This window comes from Sander lucioperca, chromosome 12, assembly GCF_008315115.2.
Source record: "Sander lucioperca isolate FBNREF2018 chromosome 12, SLUC_FBN_1.2, whole genome shotgun sequence".
Classification (NCBI taxonomy): domain Eukaryota; kingdom Metazoa; phylum Chordata; class Actinopteri; order Perciformes; family Percidae; genus Sander; species Sander lucioperca.
Window position 1 is genome coordinate 252,632 of NC_050184.1, and position 15,915 is coordinate 268,546.

General features: G+C 42.2%; 1 protein-coding gene across 7 annotated transcripts in view; it reads left to right on the plus strand.

Moving 5' to 3' along the window:
* Nucleotides 1-15,915, plus strand: part of rgs19 (regulator of G protein signaling 19) — a 56,578-nt gene that overhangs the window by 15,479 nt on the left and 25,184 nt on the right. Inside the window, exons 1-2 of one of the 7 annotated variants that reach the window (XM_031312102.2) lie at nucleotides 2,363-2,546; nucleotides 7,454-7,663. The exons of 4 other annotated variants lie outside the window; for them this stretch is intronic. The gene's annotated coding sequence lies outside the window, so the exon portion shown is untranslated. Of the gene's footprint in view, nucleotides 1-2,324; nucleotides 2,547-7,453; nucleotides 7,664-15,915 lie in introns of those variants that run through there. 2 more of the 7 variants (XM_031312094.2, XM_036008118.1) reach the window with 2 other exon arrangements.

Sequence of the window (15,915 nt, forward strand, 5' to 3'; positions counted from 1 at the left end):
TTTGAGTGCACATAATTGTTGTAAAAGTTTTCTGGCTGACACTCGTTTTGCTTCGGCAAGCTTCAGGTAAAGATGACAGTCCAATCCCCTATGGGCGGGTTGAAAACATGCGGAAGTAGCTCCTACTACTGGCTGTAGTCCATTGCCTCTGGGCAAAAAATCTTCCGATGACGCAAAAATCTTCGTTTTCCGTCATTGTAAGATTTTTTCCAGACCCACAATACAGAGATCTCTCGTCTCAGGGGGACATGAGGGAGGGAAGCACGGTCATTCGAAAATACTACCGTGGTTCTACTGATACAAAGCTTAATGCTAAATCGGTGAAGTATCCCTTTAAATCGAACAAGTGTATTTGTAACTTTTAAATATTGGTACCGGTTGGGCTCTACTGTACCTTCTCACCCCTCCTCTCGATCCTTCTCCTAAATCAAAATCAGTCTGTCTGTTTCCTTCATATCTGCTTGTCATTCACCTTCTTACTTTTTCTCTTACTTTTTCTCTCGCTCTCTCCCTTACTTGTTTTCTAATCTCTCACTCTCTGCCTTGTTTTCTTATCTCTTTCCCTTACCTTTCTTATCTTTCAGTCTCTCCCTCACCTTTCTTATCTCTCACTCTCTCCCTTACTTGTTTTCTTATCTCTCACTCTCTCCCTTACCTTCTTATCTCTCACTCTCCCTTACCTTATCTCTCACTCTCTACCTTACCTTCATATCTCTCACTCTCTCCCTTACTTGTCTTCTTATCTTGCTCTCCCCCATTCCACCCATTCCCTCTCTCTCACTATCTTTGCCTCTCAGCCACTTCCCCTCTTCATGTCCCCCTCTCTCTTTCTCTAGGTTTTCCTCCCACTCCATCAAATTCCTTCACTCTCTCAACTCACTCTCGCCCTCCCTCTCTCATCTTTCCTATTCTGCTTTTTCTTTATGCAAGGATACTGTTAAGGTAACTACATACACGCTGATTATGAAGTACACTTTGTCCATCCGTGACGTGATGAAAGACCAATGTAATGGCCAGGGTTAATGTTACAGTTTCTTCTGATGTTAGTGGAGGCGGTCTTTACGTCGGGCAACCCAGCTGAGCTACGATACACGGGGGAGGGGGAAACCCTCTGTATAGATTGTGTGTATAGATGGCTGTTCCCGCAAGAGTAGTTTGAGTAGTACGTTGCTACAGCAAAGTGTTCACAGACCTTCACACATACACTACGTGGTACGGACCAAAGGTGTGTGGACACTACGGCTGCACTTTATGAGGAAAATATCTAATTGCGGTTATTTTCATTGATATTGTGAGTCATGAGTCATTATATCGGAGGTGATCATTTTTTTTTATTCATTCTCATTTTCATTGAAAAATATAGAAATTAGAATGATTATTGTGTGAATTTTTTCTATATGGATATGCATATTGCGATTTCGATAAAATGTTTGCGATTAATTGTGCAGCCCTACATTACACCCACACAGTTTCCCCCAGGAAATTGGTAAGTGGAGGTGGTAAACGCTGCCCCTCCATGCAGGATTAGGGGAATCAGTTCTGGCTCGCAGTCAGACTTCCAGTTCATCCTAAAGGTGTTGATGATAGGGATGAAGTAGAGGGTCTGTGCAGGCCAGTCAAATCCCTCCACACCAAACTGGGAAAACCATTTAATAATGAACTTGGCTTTGTGCATGAGGGCATTATGCATTTAAAACAGAAAAAGGGTCTTCCCCAAACTGTTGCCACAAAGTTTAAAGCACGCTGTCTATAATATCATTGTATTATGAAGCATTTAGACTTACCTTCTTTGAAAAGTTGAGTTGAGGGCCCAAGCCATGAGAACCAGGCCTGGACCGACAGTATGCGGTGCCTACTTATGGCTATGTAATGTGCACCTTAATTCAATCAGAGGAAAGCAAGAACACAGCAAAGCTTCTCTGGGCAGTCCTGCAAACAGCTGGCCTCTTTACTGCTCTTCCCATCAAAGAATAAGGAGAGAGACAGGGCAGAGCTGTGAAGACACGTTCCTATATCTCATCCTTGGATGCCTGGGGCATTTATGCAGCTCGAGGGACACAGTCAGATTTCTAAAGTTTGGTGGTGTTGTGAAAAAGAGAGATGTTGACAAGTCTAGACTGGACTCAAGTGGTGTCCAAGTTTAGAGGAAGACGGCATGTAAACGTTGGGTTTAGCAGCTTTTCCCTTTAAGCCATCAGGGCATGAACAGGTCCACGCACTCATGTAGGGTGTGTGTGTGTGTGTGTGTGTGTGTGTGGACACCAGGTCTGATTCATCAAGTTTCAGAAAGAAACCAAGAAGCCCTGTGTGTCACAATACCTCTGACTCTGTTTCCTGCTTCTCTCTCTCTCTCTCTCTCTCTCTCCCCATCTTTTCCTGTTGCATTGAACTGCCTTTCGTCTCTCTCTTCCTCCTTTACTGGAGTGAAGTCGTGTTGATTGATGGAAACGAGGCTATTAGCCAAAGAGCGAGAGAAAAAGCAGCAGCCGTTTGTTCTTTGATTCAGTCGTCCGCCGTGGATCCACCATTGAATCGTCTCGTCTCTGGTGAGCGCTGCTTCTGCTGCTGCTGAGTGCTTTCTGTGTGCTGCCAGTTTAACGTGCCACTTATTGAACAGGGTTTGCTTGTTTTGTACGCCCTTACAAGTTGTGCCTTTATAGCTCAACAGGTAAAGCAAGGCAGTACCGGGGTTAGTGGTTTGATTCCCTCTCTGGCTGCCCGTGCAGTGGATAAGAGTGTGGATTTCACTTCATATCAAATCTAGGTGATTTACCAGCATCAATTCTCTGTTGTCTCTCTGAGGAAATGCTTTCAACACCCTGTTAGATGAATGTGAAAATGCATCGTCATCAAACTTTAAACAAGGCTGCTTGTCTCAGTTCCTGTAAAGTGGACATCCCGGGGATATGCAGTTTTTCATAACGTTGCCTGATAAACGAGAAATAACCTGCATATTTTACACGTTGGATTTCACACTTTCCGGGCAGTCATCGGCTTTCTTTTTGTTTTGTTTTTTAAGATTATTTTTTGGGCATTTTCGCCTTTTATCACCAGGAAAGCATAAGAAGGGAGAGAGACATGCAGGAAACTTGCCGCAGGTCGGATTCGAACCCTGCACCTCTGCGTCGAGGAATAAACCTCTTTATATGGGCTCGCACTCTACCAGCTGAGCTACCCGGGCGCCTAGGCATTGGTTTTCTTGGATACCCCTTCCTACTTAAACAATAAGGTAAAATGTGTACTTATAATTTATTGTAAGTACACATTCTACCTTATTGAGCTGCACAGATTAATCGATTAGTTGTCAACTATTTAATTAATTGCCAACTAGGGCTGCAGCTATCGATTATTTTAGTAATCAAGTATTCTTCCTTATTCCATCGATTTGTCAAGTAATCAGATAAGAAATACTTTTGCTTTATAGTAAACAGCAATAGTAAATATACAAAAGAGAGGTTTCCTTTTTTTTTTTTAGAAAAAGCAACACTTTTATTGCCTAAATTGCATGCAATAACAGGGAAATATGCTAATATTTTGAAGCACTGGCCGCATGGGCCACCAAGCCCCTTATTCTGTTGGCCACATTACATTTTTGGTGGCCCAAATGTAAATCTTCTCGCCCCCTTCCCCTCCATGCCTCTGGCTCTTTACACTGGATATGCAAAAGAGCTGTTCACTAAGCCCAGGTAAATGTGACTGTACAAAGCTTACAGCAGGGCTATTCAACTATACTGTTCAGCGTTTCCCGCAGAAAATGTGTCTCAAAGACCGGGCAACAGCCGGGACGTTGAGAATCCACCGTGAAAGGTGATGATAGTTCCAGTCACTTCGTCATGTATTCACTTCGTGGAAACAAGAGAAGAAAGCCTCACTGATGTGAAGAATAGGACAGAGATACATATATATATGCTCTCTGCCTGCCATATGCCAACACTCCGGTAAGTCCACTCACCCAGTCTCTGCCCGGGCATGCCCCAGCTGACCGCACATTTGTTGACAAACTACGACGCACAGGCGACGGTGAATTGGCGATTGTTCTCACAGACACACGCGCGATATCAACTGGCTAGTTATCCTCCAGACAGCGACGGACCACGTCTCTTTTTCTTTCTCTCATTTCGGCCGTGTGGCGCGCGTGCCCGCTCGTGGTGTGAAGCACGTCCGTGCTATTGTCCGAGATTTTTTTTTTTTTTTGATGACCTCGTTAAGGCGGTGGGGTTCCCCAACTTAGGCGGGCCGCCCGACCTGCAAAGTGCTGCGGGAAACCCTGCTGTTCTGGGAGGACACATTTTCAGAAGGCTAATACTGAGTGAGGAGAAAGAATAAAGAATGCAGACATCACCGGCCGATGATGTCATTCACGTGCATATTAAGTAGCCACGTGCAGGTGCTGCTGGTTTGTCTCCGGCAGCAGCTGAGTTTACAAGAATTTGTCAAAATGTCAAGATTCGTAGCAAACTAATCAACAGTTAAGACTACAAACCACCAGCTTTCGCTTTAGCTTGTTTATAAAACATCGCTATTTGCTGTAGTTGTGTAAAACAGCGCGGTGGACGAGAGCAGCAGACGTTAATGTTACCTTGTGTCGGGTTTGCTCTGTGGAATGGATGAGTAGACTGGCTGTTTTCCACTGAGATGATGTAGCATTGACGCCCTGCTATTGTACGCTCTTCCCTGGCGGGGGAGTGTAGGCTCTGTTTGGTTGGTTCTGCCGTTTGTTGTGGGTATCAGAGCAACGTTATCCGGTTTCCCTTGTTGAATGACCAGTAGAATATGGAGAGTTATTTCCTCTCACGCAGGCGCAGAACGTAGGTGGTACTTGGCCGTCGGCTGAAGTCTGTGTGGTGTGTTCCAGTGCTAATTTTTGAACGAGACAAGGCAATGCCACAGTTGGCCTTCATCGCCACTAGTTCCTGGCTGTCGGCTTGGTGTGTCAGGGTTAGAGCCCTGATATTAGGCCGATATTAGGCATTTTCCAAACTATCTTTATAACGGCCGATGAATGAATATTTAAAAAATAAAAACGGACAAAACACCCTTCAACCATGTTCTGAGTGTTGGCGTTGCATAGTTTGTCCACAAGAGGGCACTCTACAACGTCGCTGTTGGCAACACTCGCGTTTAACCCTTTAAGTTTAATATCTTAAGTTTGTATTTTTATACATTTTATTTATCAGAACTTTAATATATTTTGATGTTCCTCTGTAACAATAAAACAAACAAGTTTATTTTTAAACTGCATTATCATATTATTTTAGTGAGGACTCATAAATAACTACAAATAACTAATTTTTATGCGTTTCTGGATAGTTTTTTTTAAATATATATTGGCCGATATATCGGAATATCGGATTTTTAAATCACCAAATATTTGTATCGATATCTGCCTTAAAAATCCTTTATCGGTCGGGCTCTAGTCAGGGCCTTAACATGCAGATGCCAGCAGGGAGTTTTGGATGCTCCAACATCTGAGATTGAACATGTCAGATTTGACAGCTTTCCAAAAAATAAAAAAAGTAACATTATTGTTTTCATGTTTAACTCTGCCTATTGTAAGGCTGAAGCTAAACTTATTTTCCTTATTAACTAATCTTATGATTTTCTCCATTAATCAAAGACTTTTATTTGGTCTTTAAAAAAGTGACCAAAACAATTATCTTGTTTGTACAACCAACAGTCTAAAGCCCAGAGGTAGAGTGTTTTATGTTCCCCCTTTAAACCTTCAGCTGAGGCTCTTTTCCAGAGGTACTAACAGAGAACAGGTAGAGCAGAAAGTGTGGCTGTTGATGGACACATACTGTCCACACACACACACACACACACACACACCGTTTAAAGCACACGTGTCAAACTCAAGGCCCGCAGCCCAAATCCGGCCCCTTGCAGATGATGATCCGGCCCGCATATCAATTTAGGTTCACAATAGATTTTGGCCCGCTTAGTTGTGCGCCAAAACCGAAAACATGGGAACGTTTTTTTTTAACTGCAGTTATGCGACACTCAAAGCAGAATTTGGCAGATTTGCTGACTTTGAGACTCAGAAATTCCTTCATATTTAGGCAGAAACATTGTTGTAAAAAAAAATAAAGAAAAAAGATCAGTGTTTTGCTTGATTTGCTAAATTCTATGATGGCTAAAGAACATTTTTGCTGACTTTTGTAGGGCTTTATGTCGATAAAAATGCAACAAAAAACATAAGAAATTTCGGAAAATGCGACAAAAATGTCAAAAAAGGCAACAATTTAAATAAAAAGGTCACATCAACTTCTGAGAAAGCCATAAAGAAGTCGGAAAAAAACTCTACTCTGACTACAGCGCTACAGCGATGTCAAAAAAGCGACATGCAGTAATACAGTCAAAGATATTTTACTTTTTCAATGAAACAAAAGCATGTCAATAACCTTTACATGTCTGGCCCTTGATGTGATTCTCTTTTTCCAGTGTGGCCCTTAGTGAAAATGAGTTTGACATTCCTGGTTTAAAGGGTTAATGGAATGGGAACATCATCTTGTTCAGTGCAGGGAGATCCACTCTAAATGGACGTGTTGCAGCTTGTATGGTTGTAATTCTTTGTGTGTGTGTGTGTGTGTGTGTGTGTGTGCTTGTTTTACTATATTCGTGGAGTCCAAAAACCGGGGAATACAGTATACTTGTGGGGTCTGCACAGCCTTTTGGGGCCCAAAATGCTGGATCCCACAAGGTTAAAGGGCTGTTTGAGGGTTAAGACTTGGTTTTAGGATTAGGGTCAGAATTGGGTTATGGTTAGGGTGAGGGTAAGGGTTAAGGTTAGGCATTTAGTTGTCATGGTTACGGTTAGTGTAAGGGGCTAGGGAATGTCATTATGTCAATGACGGGTCCCCACAAAGAAGTGTGAACAACACTAGTTAGTGAAACAAACGTGTGTGTGTGTGTGTGTGTGTGTGTGTGCGCGTGTTTGTGTGTGTGTGTGTGTGTGTGACTATAAGTGGACATGTTGCGATTGTGTGCGCATAACTGTGTTTGTTTACTGTAACTTTGAATGCATGTGTGAGCAGTTGTAGCTTGATTGTGTGTGTGTGTGTGTGTGTGTGTGTGTGTGTGTGTGTGTGTGTGTGTGTGTGTGTTTAGACAGGCTTGTCCATATGACGATGGGAGATGAATTGGGGGGCTAATATGGTTTGTCGGTGCAGCCCTCTGGTGAAAAACCCTGATTCTGTCACCACATAGCACTGTTAGGCTGGATTTATAGACCCACTTACTGTGTGTGCAAGTGTGTGTGTGTGTGTGCGTGTGTGTGTGTGTGTGTGTGTGTGTGTGTGTGTGTGTATGTGTTAAACAGTGCATTAGCAAAGCTTTAGCGGTGTTTAACATGTCAGGGCAAGAGCTTCAAGCTCCTTTTCTCCATAAAACATTTCTCCGTCTTACTGTACCAGATCTGGGGTGTGACTCACTAAAACCCATGGCTTTTCCCTAGGGCTTTTTAGAGTGCTCAGGTGCATATGCTCATTTGCACATTGGTGACGTCATCATCGAGCTTCGGGGTTGTCGGGTGCAGCCGTAGACTGTATAAAATAGGTTGCACCGAGGGAAAGATCACTCAAGCAAAACTTGGAGGAGTGGCTTGTAAACCTGTGCAGAAGCTGTCTCTAGCTCCGTGGCTAACCCCCTTCACTTCAACCAGCAGGTAGCAAGCAAGACAAACACACCTGCCTCTTTCTTTTTCTCTGTCTCTATTCATCACAAACTGGCTAACGTGTGTATGAAGGCAGGGAAAACCCTTAAAGTCCACCTGTACTGTTTGTAAGAATTACTAGGGTTGTACACATTTAGCTCTGATTGACATCATGCAGCCTTCAAAGCAGCAAAGTTAACACTGACCAGAGCAGAAACACACTGGAAACAAAAGTCTGCTTAAAGTGAGTAAATCTACTTCATAGATGGAAGCAGTGGTGAACAAGGAACTACAGCTGGGACTTTAGTGAACATTGTTAATTGTTACAGTTGTTTTTTTTTCCCAAAAATGGCAAATATTGTCTGGTTCCAGCATCTCTGATGAAAACCTCTGCTGCTTTTCTGTGTTTAACAAAAAAACAATCAACGTCTTTGAGTTTTTGGAAAACAAGACGTTTGGTGTGTTTGCTAAAAAACTGTTTTTGTGTTGTGTTTTGTGCTGTGGCGTATTTTAGTCCCACCATACAATTTGAATATCAAAGTTCCAGCCAAACTTGAAGTCTCCTTTTTAGCATGTGTGTTTGTGTGTGTGCTACACACACAAACAAAATACATGGATTTTTTAGACTAGTGTATGTCCAAGACGTGTTCTCCAAATCCCTGCCATGCAGTTGTTATAGCAGTCTGACCTGAAATTGCCGTTATTATGGTTATATAACCCATTCAACTTTACACTTTCTGCGATTTGTTTAAATTATTTTTCATGTTAAAATAGCAATTTACAGTTCAGCTGTTTGACAAGACATTGCTTTTTAGATTAAACAAAGAAAGCGGAGAGCAAAATCTGCAGATGAAAACTATGCAGGTGGTTCAACAATGGGTTTAATCTGATGCGCAGAAAGAATCAAAGCAGTACAGCTGTTTGCAGAGCTGCATTCAACAGCCAGACATAGAACAATAAACAACATAAGTTTAAAGTTTACAGCTTTACTTTATCTATTTCATTTAATTTGGAGAATAAAGACAGTGTTGACAATTGAGGATCCCCTCCTTTCCTCAGCATGTGTCTTGTGTCCTCGATAACCCCAATTGCAGAGTGAACTCTGTACTCCCAGTATTCAACAACAAAAAAAAAAAAATGCTGTTTTAGGATTTTATAGTGTAAAACATTAAACCTCAAACCCACACAGACAAGCACCAGCAGCTGTAAACAGAAAACAGCACTGGTTAGCTGCAGGTGGCACATGTATCAGCATTACAGATGCGTTTACCTTCCATTGTCTGTAGATAGCACACGTTGCTATATCTACAGCTGCTGCTCTCTGTTAATCTACAAAGATCACATTTTGTTCTGGGAGTCCTCAGCATGAACATACTCATTAAATCCATAACAACCAATTATTGATTTTATAAGTGTTGATAAGCAGGGGTTAAAGTAATAATAATAATAATTAAAGCTGCAAGCAGCGATGAACGGGCCCTCGCCCCTTGCCCCGTGGGTACTGGCGGACGCTGCTCCTTGTGGCCATGCATTTGCGCGGCACTCAGACACTGCAAATCGTTACCAATGAAAAGGGAACTCTCTGCTGAGTTCAATGATACTTCACACAATAGTGTATAAGAAATGGGTCATTAGTTATTAAAGGGGGCGTGGGTTAAGCATTTGGGGCAGGGCAAACTGTCAACAATTATAAAGGAACTCTTTGCTGAGTTCAATGATACCTCTCACAAGAGTCTACCTTAAACGGTTCACAAGTTATGAAAAGGGGCGTGGTCTGTGTACATGGGTGTGGCTAGAGTCTAGGGGCTGGCTCAACATCACATGTAGACCACACATTCTAAGTTTCATGTAAATCGGAATAACTTTTGCCAAGATACAACCGTCCTGTTTCGACACCCATCTACAGGAAGTTGGTCCTCCATAACTTGCGCATTGTTTTAGCTATCAAAATTCTTTTGATAACTTTTTGTCATGAGGGTCCTCCGAATCTATATGCAAGTTTTCATGCCAATCGGACTCACGCCCCAGGAGCAGTTAGACAAAGTAGGTTTCCTATATATCGATATTTTGCTGATTATTTCAAAAAAATTAAAACAGCGCCATCTAATAGTCGATTGCCGCCAAGTTTGGCACAGATGCTAAACCGGCCATGAGGAACAACTTTTTCAAGTTTTGGGGCAATCGGAAAAATTGTTGCCAAGATAACGCAACTTCCTGTTTAGAGAGGAAGTTGCTATAACTTGCGCATTTTTTCAACTATCAAAATTCTTTGGATAACCTTTCGTCATGAGGGTCAACAGATAGTACCTGCAAAGATTCAAGAAGATTGAAATCACGGCCTAGGACAAGTTCGAAAGAATGTAAAACACATGAAAAATGCATAAATAAAAAATGTTTGCATTTTTGGCATGAAGGTAAATGGGAAATATGTCCGCAATGATTAGCGCAATATGTGTATTAAATCTGGTGAAGATCAGAGCAACTATGTCCAAGTTAAGGCCTTCCACGCATTAGGGGGTGCTATGGAGCCCGCTTATAGGTATGGGCCAAATCGCTGTACAGTCTTGCAAAGCTCCCAGGTGTTTATGTGGCCGCCAATATTTGTGAGTTTTCGTATATATTGAGGCAGTCAAAAATGTGCCCAAGGGCTAAAACCATTTAGCTATAGAGCAACCATACAACTCCCAAGCCTAAATGTGAATTCAGATGAAAGAGTTTACTATGCTGCACATGGCTGCAACATTTTGATAGTTTTCATGCATCCTAAAGTCCTCAAACAAGTGTTCGTAAAATGAAGATTGAAGATGAAGACCAAGATTTTTGAAATTTTCGAATTTTGTAATTTTTTCTAAAAATAGCTCCATGGACTTGAAGATGAGAACTATCGTATCAAAATTTAGTATATTAACTTATTACTTATTTTCCGAATTAAGGCGCACGTTATGGGGCGCTATGGAGCCCCCTGGCAACACCCGAGTCCAATCACTACAGAACTTTGCAATTTTCACCAGTTCTGACATGTGTGCAAATTTTTGTGAGTTTTCGTGCATTCTAACCCCCACAAAAAATAATCCTTACAAAAACAATAGGGTCCTTGCAGTTTCACTGCTCGGGCCCTAATAATACATTTTATTTAGGCACCCTTTAAAGCACTCAAGGTCACCTTACAAGAAAAAACAATTTACTAAGTTAAACACAATATAACAATCGTAAGATACAGGGCATATTTACAAATCAAAAAATCAGACCAGCAATTGATGTGAACATATATACAATGATAAAAATAATAAGCCAGTTTCAACAAAAATAATAAGCCAGTTTAAAAAGGTGTGCTTTTAGGTGAGTTTTGAAACTGGAAAGACAGTCAGTGTTGCGGATATTCGGTGGAAGGGAGCTCCAGATGTAGGGGGCTGAGCGACTGAATGCTCCAAGCCCAAAGGTGGTCAAACGGGCGGAGGGTTGAGTGAGGCGTATGAAAGTGGAGGACCTGAGAGTATGGGTGTGTGTGTTGATGTGAACGAGGTCAGTGAGGTAGAGAGGAGCGAGGTTGTGAATGGCCTTGAAGGTATGAAGCAGGATCTTGCAATTAATACGGCATTCAACCAGGAGCCAATGAAGAACAGGAGTGATATGATTAATAGAAGGGGTTCTGGCGACAACGCAAGCAGCAAAGTTCTGAACCAGTTGAAGTTGGTCTATGGATTTGCAGGGAAGACCATAGAGAAGGGAATTACAGTAATCAATGCGTGATGTGCAGACCGAGTGACATTGTTTATGTGTGCTCGGAATGATAGTGTGCTGTTGAGGATGACACCCAGACTCTTGACCCGTGAAGAGGGGGAATCCAAGGAGTTGTCAATGGTGAGAGAGAAACTGTTAGTGTTTCTCAGAGTGGATTTGGTGCCAATGAGGAGAACCTCAGTTTTTTCACTGTTGAGTTGGGTGTCATCCACGTAGCAATGGAAATTAATCAAGCTGGCGGCCAGGAACTAGTTGCGGCGAAGGCCGATTGTGGCGTCACCTAACGTCGGCCCACGTCGGCTCACGTCGGCCCACACCGGCCCACACCGGCTCACGTTGGCTGACGTCGGCTCACGTCGCCTTTGTCTTGGCCAAAAATTAGCACTGAATCACACCGTAGAGACTACAGCCGATGGCCAAGGAGGGGCTGAGTGAATCAATGTACTGCGTGCAGCTCTACAACAAATTAGGATTTGACTCGTTTCTAAATAGTAAAATACAGTAGAAAATAAATGTCGGTAGATGTTCATATTGTGGCAGGCCGCCACAAATAAATCTATGTATGGGAAGCACTGATTATTCCTCTCTTTCTCTGTCTCTTGATCTGTCATTGTGACCCCCGCCTCTTTGTCACACACGTGCACACACACACACACACACACACGCGCGCGCGCGCGCACACACAGTCACACTCACAGAGGGCTTTTGGTGATCAGGCGGTGAGATTATGGAACGGTAATCTCTCAGATTAATACTTAAAATGAGCGCTTAATTACTTAAAGCCTGCTGTTAGCTGCAGCTGCGTGTGTGTGTGTGTGTGTTGGTAGACGTACATTCAGTACACAAAAGCCCTGGCAATGCCTGAATTTAAATTTCATCTTGCTTTATTGGCATGGTGTGTGAGTCCATCTGTGCTGCCTAAGCACACAGAGAAGGCAAACAAATGAGTACAGTACAGAGAAGGTGATCACAGCAGAGTTGACCAATATGTATTTATTAATACACTCATGTTAGTGTAGGATGATATATTCTGATATATTATGCACCTGTATCCGATGTATCTAAATCTGAAATAAAAATGTATTGATTATGCTATACTACAGGCAGAAAGGACTATAGCTCTAATCTGAAAGAAAATGGATCAAGAATATGGCACAATGTATGCCCATGTAGAGATTAATGTACACTAAAAAACTAATTGGGGTTGTATGAGAACATTTGGAAACCATTTGACCAATTTAAAATGAGACATAGGGGAGCTTCCACAGAGGGACAAGAACCCCGCTCTCCTGGGAAAGTCATATGTTTGACCCATCCACCACCCCAACCAACCTTTTTACGTACTACTCGCTAAATCCTATCTAACTGCTGCTCTCCCCGGTGCGTTATACAAACACGCTGAAAGACGCCTTTTTCGTCGCATCAGATGCTGACAGCAACTGTCCAAACGTCGGTTGGCATATAATATCGTCATATAGTTTGCTTTTTTGTTTTTTGGGCTTTTGTAATACGGCAAACACTTGATAAGTAAAGTCATCAAATATGATCAAGCAATTAATTTCCAATATCTGAATGAAATCCTGAGAGTCTTGCTAGAGTCGGGGCGCTCCCGTCTTTTTCCTGTCTTGACGTTCAGACAAAATCAAACGTGTTTGATATCATCCTAAGTTTTAAGTCTTGGTAGTGAAGTTAAATCACGTGAACATTGTCAACAACCAATGGGTGCGTTTCCTCCAGCCCCAAACAGGAAGCAGCAAATGGCTAGAGCTGGTGTTGTTTATGGTTGCCATGGCGCCGTGCTAAGCTAAACGCTAAAGAGGGAAAGTTCAACCCTTCTGAAGCGTATCATCCAACGGGAGTTTTACCGGCAGATAAACGCAGACCTCCGGGTACTGGAGACATTCATCTATATGTACAGCAGAACAGAAAATCAGCAAACTTTCCCTTAAGTTACCAGCTAACGCTAGCGGTAGCTAGCTAGCTTGGTTACATTTTCCAAAACAAATCTAGTTGTAGTCTTGCAATGTGTGACCCTGCAAGATCCCCAGTCTTTACATATTATGACAATGTTGAACTTTAGATGTGAGATGATTGTCTTTAGATGTGAGATGGTGTCAGACTTTTCATCACCAATGCTATAGTATGACCATGTGTCTCTGTGCTTTTTTTGGTGCACACTTTGTTTTAATGCTAAGGAAACTTTCTCCTGTTGCAAAAAAAAGAAAGAAAATCTCCTTTCAGCTTTCTCATGCTAATAGCTAAATTTAATTTGAGAGGAATCACTCACTGAGGTGAAGTAATGTTGTCCAGTGTTTTTTTTGCGTCAAGTTCAAGTTACTGCAGTTGAACTTTTACATGTGAATCAGCGCCGTCGACCATTTGCAAACCGTCTTGATTGCTCTTACACATAAAATAGAAAGCACTGCAAACTTTTCTTCATGGCTTACCTCAACACATACATTTGGCCACAAATGAAAGTAGACACAAGCAGCTGTAGGTAGACACTACGTTACTCAGACGTTGCACTGAAACTGTATATAAAAGTATTCTGGCAGCTTCAAGGTTCCTAGTTTGAATTTCTCCACAGAACAATGTGACGAAGGAAATGACATAAGAAACCTTCACCTGTGCCCTGTGCAAGCCATTTATACTCTCATTTGAGTTCCTCATTGGCCTGTGTGTGTGTGTGTGTGTGTGTGTGTGTGTATAGCAGGGCATTGCGGGAAAACAGCATGTGTGCTTTGTCAACCTTACCAGTAAATAAAGGTTTAAAAATATTTACAGAGATGGAGTTAAGATGAGAAGGAAGTGAACTAGTGTGTGTGTGTGTGTGTGTGTGTGTGTGTGTGTGTGTGTGTGTGTGTGTGTGGTTTCTAGCTTTCTAATGTCATCTAGTTGAATCAGCTTAACAATCCTGTTAACACAAACACAAACACACACACACACATATATACACACACACACTCACACACACACACACACACACACACTGAAATGTACATGGAACAAGAGGAAGTGAGACATCTGCACAAACGGAACTGTACGCATTAGCTTCTTTCTTTCGTCATCTCTTTTTCTTTGTCTTTTTCTTTTCTTTCTTTATTTCTAAACTAAACTGGTAATGAACTTTCTCGTGTTCAGCCATCACCTCTAGAAAACATGAATCTACACACACTTTTCGTACCAACTTGCCTTTGCACACGCACACAAACACACACACACACACACACACACACACACACACACAAAGGCAGAAATGTGATAGCTGTGTGTTATAAAAGATGTGGCAGGTGATTAAAGAGAGGAAGGGAGTGTTCCTGTCTTTGCTCTGACTGTGCAGGTAAACTGTGACATCAGTGCAGTGTGTGGGTGTGAAAGTGTGTGGTTGGCTGTGTGTGTGTGTGTGTGTGTGTGTGTGTGTGTGTGTGTGTGTGTTTCAGCAGTAAGTACACTCACTCGCTGCACACCACAGCTGGCTGCCTTGCTCAAACACACATTAACAGGGAAAAAATATCAGTTTACCTCAAATTTCTAAGTCAGGTTTCTTTTCTTCAGGCAGTGTTCTGGCCACCATACAGACAGCCAGGCATCCGACTAACTAGCCTCTGGAACTCAGTGGGTACTGACTGGAACTGATTGTAATACAGTAAGAGCTGATACGTAAGCCTTGCTACCAAGCTGTCCCATTGGCCAACCGCGGTACTGCAGCTTTAAAAAGTATTTTCCCCATAGGCCACCGCTATAGAAGAAACTGTTGAAAGGACACCTCGAACAAAAACTGGGGTAAGAAGTTTGTCAAACTTTTCCAAAGCCTAGAAAATAATTTTATGCGTGACAGCATATGCATTAAAACAGAAGCTTTCATTGAATTAAATGGGTACCACAGTATCCAGATCTGATAATGCGTCCATGGTTTCAGTATACAGGGTTTATTTGATCAGTCTTTGGGAAAAACCCAACCCCATACAGCAGTAGACCATAAAGAGACAACACTCTTCATTTTAGTTCATGTACTGGCTTTATGTTGTATAATGGCTACATTTCAATTGTAGCAATGCAATCCAATTGTGCGTTTGTTACATTGGCGTGCGACCTCTGACATATATAGCAATTATAAGTCGCTTTGGATAAAAGCGTCAGCTAAATGACATGTAATGTAATTTACAGATAGAGTAGGTCTAGACCACACTATAATTTACAAAGAGCAAAGAATTTGGTGACAACAATGGCGAGGAAAAACTTCCTTTTAGGCAGAAACCGGTTTGGACACAGACACTGATACAGATATACAGAAATATGATTCATAATAATTATAGCAGTTGGAATGATGAACAGTGGCAGTTATAGTGACAATAAAGATAATGGAACTATGACTAGAAATAGTAGTTGTAGCAGTAGCGGGGCGATGCGAGGCGTAGTAGGGCGTTGCGGGGCATAGCAGGGCGTAGCGGTGTGTTGCGGGGTGTAGAAGGGCGTTGTGGGGCACAGCAGGGCATAGTGGAGCATAGTAGGGCACAGCAGGG